At 40.4% G+C, this 15,577-nt stretch overlaps 1 non-coding gene across 1 annotated transcript; it reads left to right on the top strand.

The window, feature by feature from the left end:
• Nucleotides 1-2,722: 2,722 nt before the first annotated feature.
• On the top strand, nucleotides 2,723-2,803 carry LOC128775365 (small nucleolar RNA SNORD115). The gene has a single exon (XR_008420097.1). It is a non-coding gene; the product is annotated as a small nucleolar RNA SNORD115 (small nucleolar RNA).
• The last annotated feature ends 12,774 nt before the right edge of the window (nucleotides 2,804-15,577 follow it).

Here is a 15,577-nt window from a genome sequence, read left to right as displayed (position 1 = left end):
CTCTCTAGCTCTGCTGGTCTCCCTTTCTGCTTATGGTCATCCTTCCTTAACTATTGTGGTGTGAGCTTACAGAGCTCTTCCATGTCAATTGAATACGGAGGTTCTCTTTTTCTTTGTTGTTATTACCAATTTATGCCATTGAGACGAAGGAGCTACGTCTGTGTGTGTCCGTTTTAGTATTGGGATGCTAGGTTGGGAAATCCTGGTTGTGCTGTGACTGAGGCAGACGACATGGTGCAGACACTAAAAATCTGAGATGGAGAGAGTGAGAAGGTAATGGGACCATGTTCTGGGGAGGCAGAGAAGAAGGATCTAGGACAAGTCTAGGACCATGCTGTCCCGCACCTTTTCCACATAAAGCATGACAGAATTTGTGCAGCGTGTTGGAACAAATGCACAACGCTGCTTACCTAGATAGCAGCAGCCTAAAGACTTTCACGCCACGCTTCCTCGAAACCAAAGAGATCAGTATCTCAGCACCCCGTGACCATTCTCAGTACAACAATCTGTTCCCGTGAGGAGGCACTGAAGGGGCAGTGGGTTAGATTTGGTGAGAAATGCAACACAGCATTCTCTAATTGGGGACCTAAGCAGAATAACAAAAGTAGTAAAATAGATGAATTTTAGAACAGAGAAGGGATGTGAAATGTTTAGTAACAATCACAGGATTAGCCGAATCTGATTCAAGGACCCCACAAATATTGTGAAAAACCTGATCACTCTACATACATTTCTTACGCAGTAATTGTAAAATGACACGGAGAATCAATGTCTTCATCCTGGGTTGATTCTGCCGTGGACACATGGGTGAATGTGTGGGTGACACAAAAGGGAACAGGTGAAAGGGAGAAGCAGGAAGTTCAACCCTTTATTGCCAACCACTACACCATTCGAGGAGCGCCAAAGACCAGACGAACAAGGACAGATTTGGCATCGAATCCACTTTCTCTCTAATAATTCCTAGTCACTAGGCACCAATGGACACAATCAGTCGTTGTTTTGAGGGAATTCGCATCACATTTTCCATTATACGATTATTATTAAAGTGGTATTTTACACATCATGCTTACCTCCTTAGTTTCTTAATTTTTCTCAGTATGCAGGGATTGATTTCCATCCTCTAATTGCTGTAATGTAAGATTTTCAAATCTGAATAGTCTTAAAATGGTTAACCTACATTAGAATTTTCAAGTAAACATTAGAATTTTTCTTCACAGTGATCCAAGACATTAGGCCAAAGGTAAAAATAAGTATCTCTGTCATCTAATATTAAATTCGTAGTAAGAAGTATGAAACTCTGTAATAGCTGATTAACCAATAAACCAGAATTAATTACTCATCTATGACAGAGCCATTGTTTCAATTGCACATTATTTTGAGAGTTAGAAGAAGTGGGTTGTAATCTTTTTTTTGAGTTTACAAGTTCTGTTTTATTTTTTTAACTATATTTTCTTTTTTTAAAAAATATGAGATTTATTGTCAAATTGGTTTCCATACAACACCCAGTGCTCATTCCAACAGGTGCCCTCCTCAATACCCATCACTGCCCCCCTCCCCGCCCTCCCACCCTGGGTTGTAATTTTTAAAAGAGGCCTTACTAAGAAATGCCAGAAAATATAGTATACCCCTTTTCTTATTTGTCATAAAAGTTATTACCGTTGAAAAATTTGTTTACTATTAAGTTATAGATACTAAACTGATGTTTAACCAGCAAACATTGTGTTCATTCCTATGATATCAGTAATACTTTACACACTATTTGAACTAATGTTAAGTGAGTCCATGTATATTCTCCATACATATTATAAGAAGAGGCTTTCCATTATTTTTTGAATGCTGACTGAAGTTTGCACATTCTATAGCAGCAGAAGAAAATAGCCATCTGGCCAGATAATGCAAACGTCTCTCGCAGCCATATACTTAGAGGAACTTACACGTACAAACCAGATTCCATGTTAAGGGCTTCCATTTTATACTCTCCATGACACTGTGAAATAGTTACTATGATCTTCCATATTTACAGATGAAAAAAATTGAGACTTCGAGAAGTTCAAGAACGTGTCCAAGGTTAAAGAGCCAGGATTCAAATACAGTTTTGTTCCGCTACAGAATAATGGTTCTCGTAAATTCTTATTCTGATAGTTGATGTGGCAGCCGTGAAAATGTGCCACTCGCATATCCTACAGAAAGCTGCGTCGTTGCCTGATGGCCTTGCTGCTGCCCCCCTCAGATCTGTCCCTTTGTTCCTTAGAATCTCCTCCAAGGGGCAACTTGGGGTCTCGTGAGCTCTCTAGCAGCCTGGCCAAAAATTTCTGGGAACCACACTACAGTCCAAGATGCTTCCTAGCCAATCCCCTTCCTTCCCTCTCTCCTTCCACAGGTGTCAGACCTGAAGTGTGGGCTGAAAGCAATCCCACTTTTTTCCTGCTCCTTCTTTCAATAAATTTCTTGCACAGATAATCCTGTTTTTGTGCATGCTTTCTGGCAGACACAAATTAACAGGACACTTACTGGGAGTGGTCAAAAAAATAGTAAATAAGATGAGAATTTGACAGGCTTCCTCACTGTCTCAACATAATTGTATACAATCTACATCAGCAAGACGCCCAGTATGGAATACATGGAAAATCATGTCCATCTTGTTATCAGAATTTTCTCAATCTTTCCCTGGTAAAAGCATATTCAGGTCCAAATGTGTGGGTGTGTGGGGAGTACCTTGGTTAGGTAAATGATGAGAACTTATATTGTCTTGAAGAGAGCTAATGACCTAATAGTCACGTTCAGGAGAATTATACTGGGGCCCAATCTCAGTGACAATCCCGGGACAGGATGTTGGGGTTCCTTATTTCCCTCTTAGAATAATGGTATGTGAGGCTCGAGACAATCAGTCCCTTGCAGGTATCTCACATGGCCCTAAACCGTCTATGAAGTTCTCAATGAACAACGCACTCTCATACTTTATGCTTTGTTTAATGATACATATTTCCTAGTAGTAGAGCACATTTAAGGGTCATTTTCTTTTCTCTCATTATGATTTTCAGTGAGACGTTCTACCCAAGGTTACACAGACCATAATGCTAATGATCTCAAGTGAGTAGATTTCCTTGATCATAGATATATGCAAAATAGAACAATGGATTAGTGATGAGTCCTGCCCAAAGGCAACAGGTTTTACTCACTTAGGGAGCCTAATACAAATATATGTATATAATTTATTTCTCTGTGGGAGAAGGGATCCTAAGGGATCCTTTGGAGATAGGAATCTTTCTTTTATACCTAAAATTGATCAGATTGTAAATTGAGGAAATTTTTCCTTAAGTGGCCCTTGAAAAACATTCACCTCGATCTCTATACAGGTTGAGACCAGTTGGGGAAAAAAAACAACGAAACAGCAGGAGCCAGGGGATACATCTAGGATTGAATTTTTGAGAATTTTGATAAAGGAAGCTGGAACTAGATACGCAAGAATTTATTAATACGGAGACACTTTCTTGGGACACGAGGGTTAATACCCTGGCAAGGACCAAGGGAATGGACAAAATCACCATTGGAATGGCCTTTGGAAGCCTGGTAAAGGTGATGTCCAATGTCAAGCAAAGGGAGGACACCTTCGATGCCCTGTCAGATGGAAGAAGAAATAAAAGGCCCAGAGAGGTACATCTGGGATTGAGCTTGAGCAGAATAAGAGAACATGAGGAGGCTTCTTCGGCAGGTAACCCATGGATACCCACCATGGATTTATGAGTGCCCTCCCCCCAGCTCACACGGATGGCCATAGACGAGTGCAGGTTCCCCCATGACTAATGCAGAAGAAGAAATGGCCAAGCTTGGCTTCTGGACAGGCCCCTTATGCATGTGGGGACGAGCTTGAACTGATGGAGACTTCACCACTACCACAGACAGGAGCCTCTAAAGAGAGCGCAGAGGGAAAAAATAGGAACCGGCAAGGAGTGCTCTTCGTCATTCACCTTGAGTGGAAGGAGAAGGAGTCCAAGGTAAAATCGTATCCAGGCAACTAGGAGGTGGCCAGTGGCCTGGCCTGTAAGGGAAAGGAAAGGGAATGGCAGGTCTGAGGATAGAGACACACAGACAGACATACAAGAGGGAGCACAAAGAGTAAAGATTTTAACTTAACGCCCTGCAGAAAACAGCCACCAGAGAAGAGTCACCGAACAACCAAGTAAACAAAATGACACAGTTACTTGGCTGCAGCCAGACTTTGTCATGGGTACCTTGGAATCGGCATAAGTAGCACCATGAACACATAAACAGGGTGGCTTATGTGTGGGTAAAGATGGAGGCTGGTTATGGACCCAAAGGCATGGGCTCCCACTCACCAACGCTGAGCTAGCTACTGCCACCTCTCAATGTCCACTTGTGAGCAACAGAGACCAAAGCTAAGTCCCTGATATGAAATAGTTAAATAAATGTGAAATCATGGCCACCTGAACAAACCATCTATCCTACTTTGGAAGGGCAGGAATTTATCCTCAAACGGAGACCTATTTCGGGTATGGGTTTGGGTTCCTGGTGCTAATCTTCAGTCAACACCCCTGTCTGGTGCTGCTGACGTGAGTCCTGATTCACAGGCACAGAAGCCCACACGACACAGCCTTCACTGAGGGCGCCTGTGGTCATAGGACCACTAGTCATATCATATACTGCACTGCTCGGAAGCAGCGAGCTTCACAGAGTACTGGAACAATCTTCTAAAAGTCAGCTAAATGCCAGCTCCAAGGCAACACTTTGAAAGGATGAGGCGACATTCCTCACGGCGTGATACACGCATTAAATCAGAAGCTTCTATATATTTGTTTCCCAATAGGAAGAATACGTAGGTGTACTCACCATCTCTCCCCACGACCCACTGGGGGTTGTCGTGCTTCCCATTTCAATAACCGTGCTGGAGGTTCTAGTCCCCAGAGGCTCATATTCTTACAACGGGGCACAACCCGGCTCTATTGAACTGCAAGGATGACCGATGCCAAGGAGCTTTGGACTCCTGGTGCTCAGGGTCCAGTAGGCGAAAAAAAAAAAAAAAAAAAAAAAAAAGGAGTCATCATTGTGGCAGGAGTTACCAACCCTGATCTGCAGGAGGAGGAAGGCTGCTTTTCCACATGGGAGGAGGGCCGTGAACTTGCATGCCGCTGGATTTCTCTGTGGTAACTATGAACGGGCCCAGACAACAACTTTGGCTGAAAGGGGGATGATGCCAAGGGCTCAGAACCTTGAAGAAGGAAGGTCTTGGCGACATCACCAGGGAAGCCACCAGGACCTGTCCAGGTGATGGTGGCGGGTGAGAAAAACTCAGGATGGTTCCTGCAGGATGGTAAGGAAGAGAACCAGTTGTAGCTCCCAGACCAATGGTAGCCATGGGGGGTGTAGTTCCTCCTACTTCGCTCTGGCCTCTACATTTCCCTTTAAGAAAAGAGGCCCGTAGCACCATGGAGAAGTTAGTTCCAAACTTACACGGAGAAGTCAATCTGTGGGGGGCAAAGTTTAAACTTGGACGGGCACGAAAATGCAACACTCAGGACTCCTGCTACAGGGGACACAGTTGCCTGATGGCCCCAGCTGCTGGATTCACCAGTGAGCTCTGAAGCCACGCTTCTGCTAGACGCTCTAGCTGTGACTGGGTGTGGTGCAGGAGCAAGGCCGTCCCACTATGCTGAGGTGTGGGAAGATGTCCAGTGGCAACCAGCTTGAGGATTCGTATTGACATGGCCCAATCTTTCTCAGAACTCTGCTGTAGTTCAAGTCTCTCTGGGCCCAGTGCTTTCCTCCCTACCTCCTCCCTGCAATGTGGTCTGAAGGCTGTCGTCACTTTCCCCTGCTCCTCCCTTAAAAATTCTCTCGTAATGGGGAACCTGGGTGGCTCAGTTGGCTAAGCATCTGACTTTTGATTTTGGTTCAGGTCGTGATCTCAGGGTTCTTGAGTTTGGGCCCCGTGAAGGGCTCTGTGCTGACAGTATGGAGCCTGCTTGGGATTCTCTGTCTCCCTCTCTCTCTGCCCTTCCTCCCACTCACTCTCTTTCTCTCAAAAATACATAAATATTAAAAAAAGAAACTCTCTTGCACCGCTGATGCCATTTGGGGTCTGCTTCTTAGAGGACCCAAACTAAAGCAACAGAATCAAAATGTTATCTGCCCTTTTTTCTCCTTCTGTACAAACTCGTTGACCGTATCTCAGGTACATCTTAAATGTAATTATTTATAAATCAAAGTACTAGTTTGGGTGGAAACATATAAAGATATTTAGCAAACTGTAGATGATCATTTGGTTTGTCAGAGCATATAAAGAGAGTAGCTTCCCAGCAGATTTGTAAAGGATACCCAAGGGATTGTCAAAATTGTCTCGTGTTGGTCAGGGTTTTATTTTTTAAGGGTATATTCAGTCATTTTAATTTGATCAATCTGGATGACTGTTCTTTTAAAATTCACCAATAAAACATTGTGATGGAAGTCAACGTTGCTTCCAATAATTATCCTTAAATACATAGAATCTGTAGCTCAAGTGACTTCTCCCGACTGCCAAAGCATATACATAAGTAATTCCTGAAAAAATTCTTTTATTATTTTATTTATTTTAATTATTAAATTTAATTTACTTAATTTAATACATTTAATGTACTTAATTTAATAAATTAATAAATGTAATTAAATTTATTTAATTATTAAATTATTTTAATTTAATTATAATTATTAAATTATTATAAAATAATAATTTATTTTAATTATTTTATTTATTATTATCTCTAACTCCTTTTCCCTCAAAAGGTGGGAACTATGATATAGGTGTTCCCACATAAATAGTCCATAGTTGAAAAAAAAAAAGAAAGCTAAAACAAAAACAAGAAACAGTTGAGAGCCATTCTATTACACCAGGAGCAGATTGATCCAATAAATTGGGAAGATAAACATTTTATAATATTACTTTAGTGTTAGCTGCAAAGTTTTTTCTTAGGGTTTCTTCCCAATATTACCAGTGATCTTCATATCATTTTATTTAACTTTCGTTTTTATTATATATGCTTTTTGAAGGATTTCTGGCCTTTATATCAGCAAACCTATCTGTTTTGTGAATTGTTTATGGCCTTGTGAATACAGTGTCTATGCTATTTTAAGCTGTTGACTTAATTGTTAAAAGAGAAATTGCTGTGCCTTCTTAGTACTTTATCCATTTTGTGATTTTTTTCAGATCTGAGCTTTCAATAAAGCAGCATACACTTTACTGCAGTGTCAGTCCAAACATCAATATCCAGGAACCATCCACAAAGAAATGAAAAAAGGCAAAGCCCACCAATTTTTTAAAATCATCACTTAAGGGGCGCCTGGGTGGCTCAGTCGGTTAGACGTCCGACCTTGACTCAGGTCACGATCTCGAGGTCCGTGAGTTCTAGCCCCTAGTCGGGCTCTGGGCTGATGGCTCGGAGCCTGGAGCCTGCTTCCGATTTTGTGTCTCCCTCTCTCTCTGCCCCTTCCCTGCTCATGCTCTGTCTCTCTCTGTCTCAAAAATAAATAAACGTTAAAAAATATATATATATAAATAAAAAAATAAAAAAATAAAATAAAATCTTCACTTAAATATTACTAACAAGATATTTTGAAGACTTTTTTTTTTAAAATCACCATTCTTCACTTATTAAACTATTGTTTCAAGTGGTTTATTTTTAATTGTTTTTGTTAAAGAAATTGCATGCTAAGTGGGCTAGGACATATGAATGTGCATTCATAATATTGTCTTCTGGAGTTTCTACTACTCTCCTTTCCTAAATATGCCCTTATGCTGATGCTGAAATGCTGCAGTTTTATTTTATAAGAATGAGGAAGAATGATCCTGTGCCTCAAAGGAAAGATGTCTTGATCTGTTCCAGATGCGGATTATACCTCTGTATGGACTCTGGCCAAGTAAAGCACGGTTTTCAAAAAAGAACTTAGTGGGAAAAAATTAAGTGGGAAACAACTTTAATGCTATTATTAATGCAAACACTGAGAAAGAAGCCTTAATAATAGCTACATATTACTTCCTGCATCCAGAATTAATATTGGGAAATTATTTTTCTTGAGATATAATAACGAGCCCATCATGTTTTCTGGCCCCCAACCCCCACACAGACATCTTTACTGTGAGGATGTAGGGGCTGAGTCGCCCCATCGAGTGTCCTTTTCTGACTTTATGTTATGTCATTTTTCAATTTTTCAAAGACCCAACATGGAATATTAATATTCTAGTTCAGGTTTATGTTTAAAACATAACACGCCCCTTCAGTTTGGTGAGTTGTAGGTTACTTGCCTGCTGTAGAACTTTAGGAGTATAAAGAAGAAAATTCACCGTGAAGAATTTCTACTTTCTTCCAAATGAGAAGTAGGCAGTATGGCCGGTGAGAGAGGTAATCACTGTCACCTCCCATTAATGTGGCCTGGGAAAGGGCTCCACCTTTCCGATCACGAAGCATTAACACTTTTCATGCAGGAGAGTAATTATAATTAGCATGTAGCGTGTTTTCTAGGTGATAAGTATGGTTAGATAGCACACGATCCTTAGGCAGAGTGTCAGAAATATTTTCACGAGGCTCACGGAGACTCATTGCAGAACTGAATGCCACGAAGCCCCTCCCTATGCAATTTCACCCATGTCCTGGCTGTGACGCAGGCTGGCCAGCCAGCTCTGAGTAGTATTGTTGATCTTCTCCCAAATGGACGTACAAAACCGGTCTCCATGGGCCACAGTGTATACACCAGTGTGGACACGGATGGCCTCATCTGCAGTGCTGCACCTTATTTGGTCAAAATTACCTCAGGTTGTTCTAAACACTTCTTTTTCTTTTTTATCTGCTTTTTGGCATTGCATTTTAAAAATGGTCAGTAAATAACAGCCATTTGCGGTGAAAAGAACTTACAGATGTACAAAGTGTGTTTAGCAAGAAATGCTATTGGTCTAAAATAGTAAACAGAAATGATATTGAAATCCCTAACCTCCAGACTAGAGATGTGACCATGAATGCTTGAAATCAAGTGTGTTAGAGAACCTTCTGCAAGGTTGGGCTGCTTAGCCAATGAGGTCCCCGACATGAGAAAGAACTGGGGGAGACCCTTGGATGGGCAGGCGCCCTGCCACATTTTCCCACCCAGGCACACGGTATCTAGAAACGGAGCCCTTACCTCATGTCCTTGACTTTAAGCCAAAGCCACGAGAAAAAGAAGGCCTATGTGCAAACTCATTTTTAATGTAACAAAAATAAAATGAAATGAAATACAAAGTGACTTGTTTACCATTACTTTTAGTGATTACAAATACCTTTTTAAAAAATAAACGCTAGACGGGTGCCTGGGTGGCTCAGTCGGTTGAGCGTCTGGCTTCAGCTCAGGTCATGATCTCGCGGTTCCTGAGTTCGAGCCCCGAGTCGGGCTCTGTGCTGAGAGCTCTGTGCTCTGGGCTCAGAGCCTGCAGCCTGCTTCTGATTCTGTGTCGCTGTCTCTCTCTGTCCCTACCCTGCTCATGCTCTGTCTCTCTCTCTTCTTCAAAAATAAATAAACATTAAAAAAAATTTTTTTAATAAAAATAAACACTAGATTATGTGTGCCTAGTTTTCTTAGGGAGTCTGGCTTCATGTGGCATACACTGCTTATTTGGGGCGACTTCTTTTAAGTATCAGTCAAAAAATGCAAAGTCATTTTTAAATCACAGTTAATCTGCTGACTGTCAGATTAGAAACCGCACAGAAACGTTATTTTATATGCGTCGCATTTTGTTCACTTTCCTCTATTTTAATATCTATTTGGAGGATCCTGGTTTAACTAAAATTTATCTCTTTCTTTTTCTTCCTCTCTCCCTCAAACCTAACAGCTTCCTTGCCTAAGGTCTTTTAAGTTCATTTATATTTGTAAACAGAAGGTTTAGATGTAAATGCAAGTATGATTTTGCATTTTATAAAGGCCAACGGCAATAATGAAATTAAGCATTATGTAAATGTGTCGGGCAAGTGACATATACTTTTTCTCTCACATTTTACTTTGGAAATTTTCAGATCTATAGAAAATGGAAAGACATACAGTAGTAGTATACTACAGTAAATACCTGTGTATTTTTACGAAGATTTACTAATTGTAACATTTTATAACATGTGCTTTTTTTCCAGATGGATAAGTACACAGGTACACACACACACACACACACACACGTATATACCTACATACATCCATACAAACATACATACAGACTTTTTTGCTGACAGTTTAAATATAAATGATAAACATCATAACACTTTACCTCTAAATATCTAAGTTTTTAGATATCTCCTGACATTTTCCAGCATAAACACAGTATCATTTTCATACTCGAGATATTTGGCGTTGGTACAATACTACCTAATATGCAGTGCATACATAAAATTTTGCAATGATCCCCAAATAGCCTTTATAAGTCTTTGCTTTATAAAAATCCAGTATCAAAAAAATTTTTTCTTAAATGGGGGCGGGGGCGCCTTGGAGGCTCAGTCAGTTAAGCATCTGACTCCTGATTTTGGCTCAGGTCATGCTCTCATGTTTTGTGAGTTCGAGCCCAGCATCAGGCTCCGTGCTGATAATGAGGAGCCTGCTTGGGATTCTCTCTCTCCCTCTCTCTCTGCCCCTCCCTTGCTCTCTCTCTCTCTCTCTCTCTCTCAGATAAATAAACTTAAAAAAAAAAAAAAAGAAAGAAAACTTAAAATCCGGTATCCAGTCAGAGACCATTTGGTTGCTTTTGTTTTGTTTAATCTAAAATGGTCCTTTCCACCATTTTGTGTCTTTGGTGATTTTTTGGAGTCCAGTTTTACAGCCTGTCCCACAATCTGGATTTATCTGATTCCTCCCTCTGCCCCACCCCCCATGATTCGATTCAGGTTACCATTTTTGCCAAGGAGGCACTACTCATTTGTCCTGTGATTGGTAACATCAAGTTTGATCACTTGATTAAGAGTCTTATCAGACCAGTCCATCATAAAGCACTGCAATTAATGAATAAATTGTGGTAGGACGCTTTGAACACGCATGAGCATCCTGTTCTGCAACAGCTTTTCATTCCATGGGTGTGTCACGTCCAGGGTAAAGCTTGTAAGAAACAAGGCTTTCCTATTTTGGTTCCACTAACTGGATACATAGATGCAAAGCCATGGGGAGGGTGGGGCTGAACCCTGGGCTCCTTAAATCACCCCGTTGAGGAAAGGCACCTACTGACCGGGACTCCCCTGCTGGGACAGTGCAGGAGAAATGAGGCTCTACGTTGTGAAAACTAACATTTTTGGTCTATTTGAAACTGTAGCTAGAGTTACTTATAAACCATACACGTAGTTCAACACTGTCATTATTTATTTTTGCCTCATTTCAAAGTGCTGGTTTTCATTCGGGTGTCATACTTGGGTTTGATGGCCATCATAGCCGGGAAAGACACTTCACAAAATTATATGCAAATCCCAAGGGAGGAAGTGCATCCTTGTTTGTACTAACTGGATTTTGATACTGATTTTTCAACGCTATTCACCCACAGCAAAGGTTTTTTGTTGAAATTCAGCTGGTAATTATGTCAAATCGGTTGTTCTTGAAAACTAACAGAGGCGTTCAATTTACGTCTTAGCAAATAGAATGAATACCCACTGCAATTTTTTGTTTGAAGTTTTTATAGAGGTTAGAAAACTGTTCCCAAGTTTTTAAGTCTATATTCACAAATATTTTTATGAGTAGTACGAACATTGTTTTTAGCAACTAATATGATAATGCAGAAAATATTTCCAGAGAGCCAATTTAAAATTTTTCTTTCTATGGTATGGGTTTCTTTTGAAAAGTAGTAAAATATTATGCATTTTTAAAAAAATCACTTTAATCATTAGACAGTGATTGAATGCATTTAATATTTTTAAAAATTGGTGCTTAGTAACAATACTAATCGGCAAATTACAGAAAATGTCTGCAAATTTGGAATGCCATTTTCTTATGTTAGAAAAAAGTAACATGTTTAAGTTCAGCAACTCTTTATAACTACTTTGCCATGAAATAATAAGAAATCACGCATTTAAAACACTTAACGATCACTCCCTGTTTTGTTACAGAATATTGCCAACATTCTATCATGTATTAAGGTCTTATTTGAAAATTTGACTCTATAGATATAGACGTTGGCCTGTGGAACTTTATGCATTCCTGGTTACAATTTCTTTGCTACAATAACTTGCCTATGAATAATTCAGTGAATAAATATTATGAGAGGTTTTAGCTCTGTAACCTTACCCTGCTATCCTTTTTTATTCCGGTCAAAGCCACTGCTTCATTAGTGATTACACTTCTACATCTTTTCCATAACATATAATTTTCTATTAAAAGGATCATTCTCTTCTTATATCTTCTTGGGTACCTCTTTCCTTTAGTGAGCCCCACAAAAAGTGGTTTTTCTTGCATTTTATACTTGACTCAAAGGTTATTAAATAACACAGCTATAACATGTTAGAAACCTTTGTATAATTCCAACTAACTATAGTTAGCATTTGTCCCAACCTGCGTAACTCATTCTAATACGTGCTTTTTCCATTTTAAGGAATATTTTCTTTGCCTACCGCACCAATAAGAGTATCTATTTACTCACGAAGGAATACACTTGCCTTTGCCTTCATATTGTTATCCATTTGTGACCCAGCCGCTTTTATTGCTGTGATAGGAAGGGTGAATGTTTCTCCAATAAGCATGTGGCTGTTCGTTTTCAATTAGTAATATCTCAACCCTTTAAAGCTTTAGCATAAAGTTGGGCTAAGTTTTATACAATACGGATTGTGTATGAAATAATTTGACCTGGTCAAAATATGTAGGTATTTGTTTTTCATGACCTATCTGTTCAGTTTTTTAATGTTTTGCCCATTTTTATGGCATACTACTTTTTGCTGGAATCTGAAGACACCACACGTGCTTTAAGAAATTTCTTATCATTATGGATAGTGAGTGCAAACCCATATTCTGAACAGTCTTTTTGGTAATGTAGTCTGTTTTTTGTTTTGGGGGTTTTTAGGGGTCTTTTTTTCGGTTGTGGGTTTTGTTTTTTTGTTTTTTTGTTTTTTGTCTTTCTGGTTTTTTGTTTGTTTGGCATGGATTCCTGTCAGATTTCCATTTGTCCTTCCCTATAGCATGGCCACAAAGCACCAGGTAGAGGAGAATTTCTCATTGTGCCCGGCACTATTTATCTTTGGCCCATGGTCTCTTTGCAGGATTCTCTTCTAGGTACCTGTCCATTTTGTGAAAGTTCATTTATTGAAAGTACACAATCAAATGTCTAATTTCTTGTGACCTCGAATATCTTATGAAACCCAAACATTTCTTATTGTTTACACTAAAAACAAAGAGAAAAAAAATCAAGATTCTAATATTTGCTTCCCATAACACATTGGATCATGTTACACTCCTTTGGTTGTATGAACCCCTCCTGGGGGATGGAGCCATATTACTGGCAAATATAAAAGCAGAGACTTCTAAACGTTTCCTACGGCGACAGTGAGAATCCATTTTCAATTGGATTCACACCCACACCCACACCCACACCCATAAACGAATGTTTTCGTAGAATAAGACTGTATATGATGTGCTCTACCGTGTTATTTCATTCCATTACAGTGGCTTTGATCTCAAGTTCGAAAAAGACCACGTTACCATGTTCGGCACACCATGGTCGCGAGGCATGTAGCAGCCAAACACAAGTGTTTTGGAGTCAGACTGGCACTTGGAAACCCCAGCTCGGTCATTCTGTAGCCTCGCGACCCTCTGGAGCTTGTTTGAAGCTTCCTCTTCCGGCTTGTTTCATGTGTAAAACGGGGATGATTACAGTTACCTTATGAGGGTTAGGACAATGAAAGGAAATAATGTACGTAAGGCCTGTAGCTCCATTCCTGGCCCAGGATGGGCACTCCGTAAACATAGGTTATCATTGTTAGTGGTAGTGTTATCGTTGCAATATTCCTGGCTTTCTAGTTAAAAAAAAAAAAAAAAAAAAAAAAAAAGATGGGTGGGTAAAGAGAAGCCAAAATTGGTACTATCGGGGGGGAGGGGAGGGGAGCAGAGAGAACCGTACAAAGGATGCAGGCCTAGTGGAAAGACAGAAGACACAAATGTCAGTGTGGACGCTGATTCTAATCTCTTAAACCGTGCCTTCACAGGACTGTCCATTGCAGGGCGGTGACATTCTGGATTCTGCCACCACTTCTGGAATGCCAGGCAGCTGCACGTGCGTTCTCCCCTTCATCTGACGATAACCCTGTAAAATGTATAAGCAGCCCCATTTCACAAGTCTCCAAGACGTTAGGTTGCTCCCTACAAAAGTGGAAGGTGGCGCACGCCCTCAGGTCCTGGAATTGTAAAATCCTTTGCCCTTTCGCCTTTTTCTTTCTGGACCTGGCATGAGGCAGCCAGCCTAGACGGTGGTCAACTATTCCGTTCCAGTCGTAATGCCTCCGGACACAAGGGGTCCTGTGTGTCCGTTTTCCCAAATTCCAAAGTAGTCGAAGATAGTTATCCTACAAGAAGCCTAGCTGGGGCGCAGCAGCTGGAAAATCTGTCTCCTGAAGAATTCAGAAAGGCTTCTGATCAAAGAAGACAAGACAGGAGACCTGGGGACTCCCGGGGGGGGGGGGGGGCACAAACTCAGGCTGGAGCTGCCATGTTGCGTTGCCTCCCAGGGATCCGCTACAATGTCCTGCCCCTTGGTATTTATTTCCGTGCCAGCTCAGGCCTCTCCTGTTTCTGTACCTTCTTCGGCTTTCAGCAGTCTTGCCAAATTGCATTCACAAGTTCTCTGCCTTGTTTCCGGTCTTCAAGCTGGAGCCCCGTTGCATGGACAAGTTGTTACATCCACGGAACTTTTAAAGCTTTCCCACAGGTTTGCGTTTCTGTTAAATGCAACCTTTATCCAAAATGATGTGCTTTCAGATGTTGCAATCCTTTGCCACACCAATATCTTATATTGACCTGATCTGTTAACAATTCTGCAAATCTAAGCGTGGCTAATTGGTGTTTTGTTATAATTCGTCAAGTTATTCTGAGATCTTATCTCCCAGGAGATAAGAGAGAGGGAGAGAGCATCTTTACAGTGATTTATTTGTACAGTTCTCTTATTTGGACAAGTGGCTAATCTATCAGTTCACCACTCACAGTGGGACCTCTTCTACCCTGTTACAGTGTGACCCAGGTGGCCATTTGTTCTTTTTATTCTTAGGAAAACCCCATCTTTTTCTAGAACTATTCAGCCCACTGTAAATTTCCAATGTCTTGCCATCTCTTCAAAGACAAATACATATCAATGCTTTATAAACAGATATCTATTTGATAAAAAATTAAATCCCTACATGCATCAATATCCAATTAAGCCTTATTAGAATAAATGTCCTATGATATTTCCTTCGATTGCATTAAAAGTAGCTCTTATATACTTCAGTTTTCACTTTTCTCTCTTTGAATATCATTATGAATCTATGGCGTCTCATAGACAAAGATGCAACTTGTTATAATTAATGACAGTGACTTGACGTAACTCAAATATTTACATCTTGACTACGAACGGCAGGTTTCA

The sequence above is a fragment of the Panthera pardus genome, unplaced genomic scaffold, assembly GCF_024362965.1.
Source record: "Panthera pardus isolate Hobbes unplaced genomic scaffold, ASM2436296v1 HiC_scaffold_7, whole genome shotgun sequence".
NCBI classification, from domain to species: Eukaryota; Metazoa; Chordata; class Mammalia; order Carnivora; family Felidae; genus Panthera; species Panthera pardus.
This window is presented reverse-complemented; position numbering and strand designations above follow the sequence as displayed.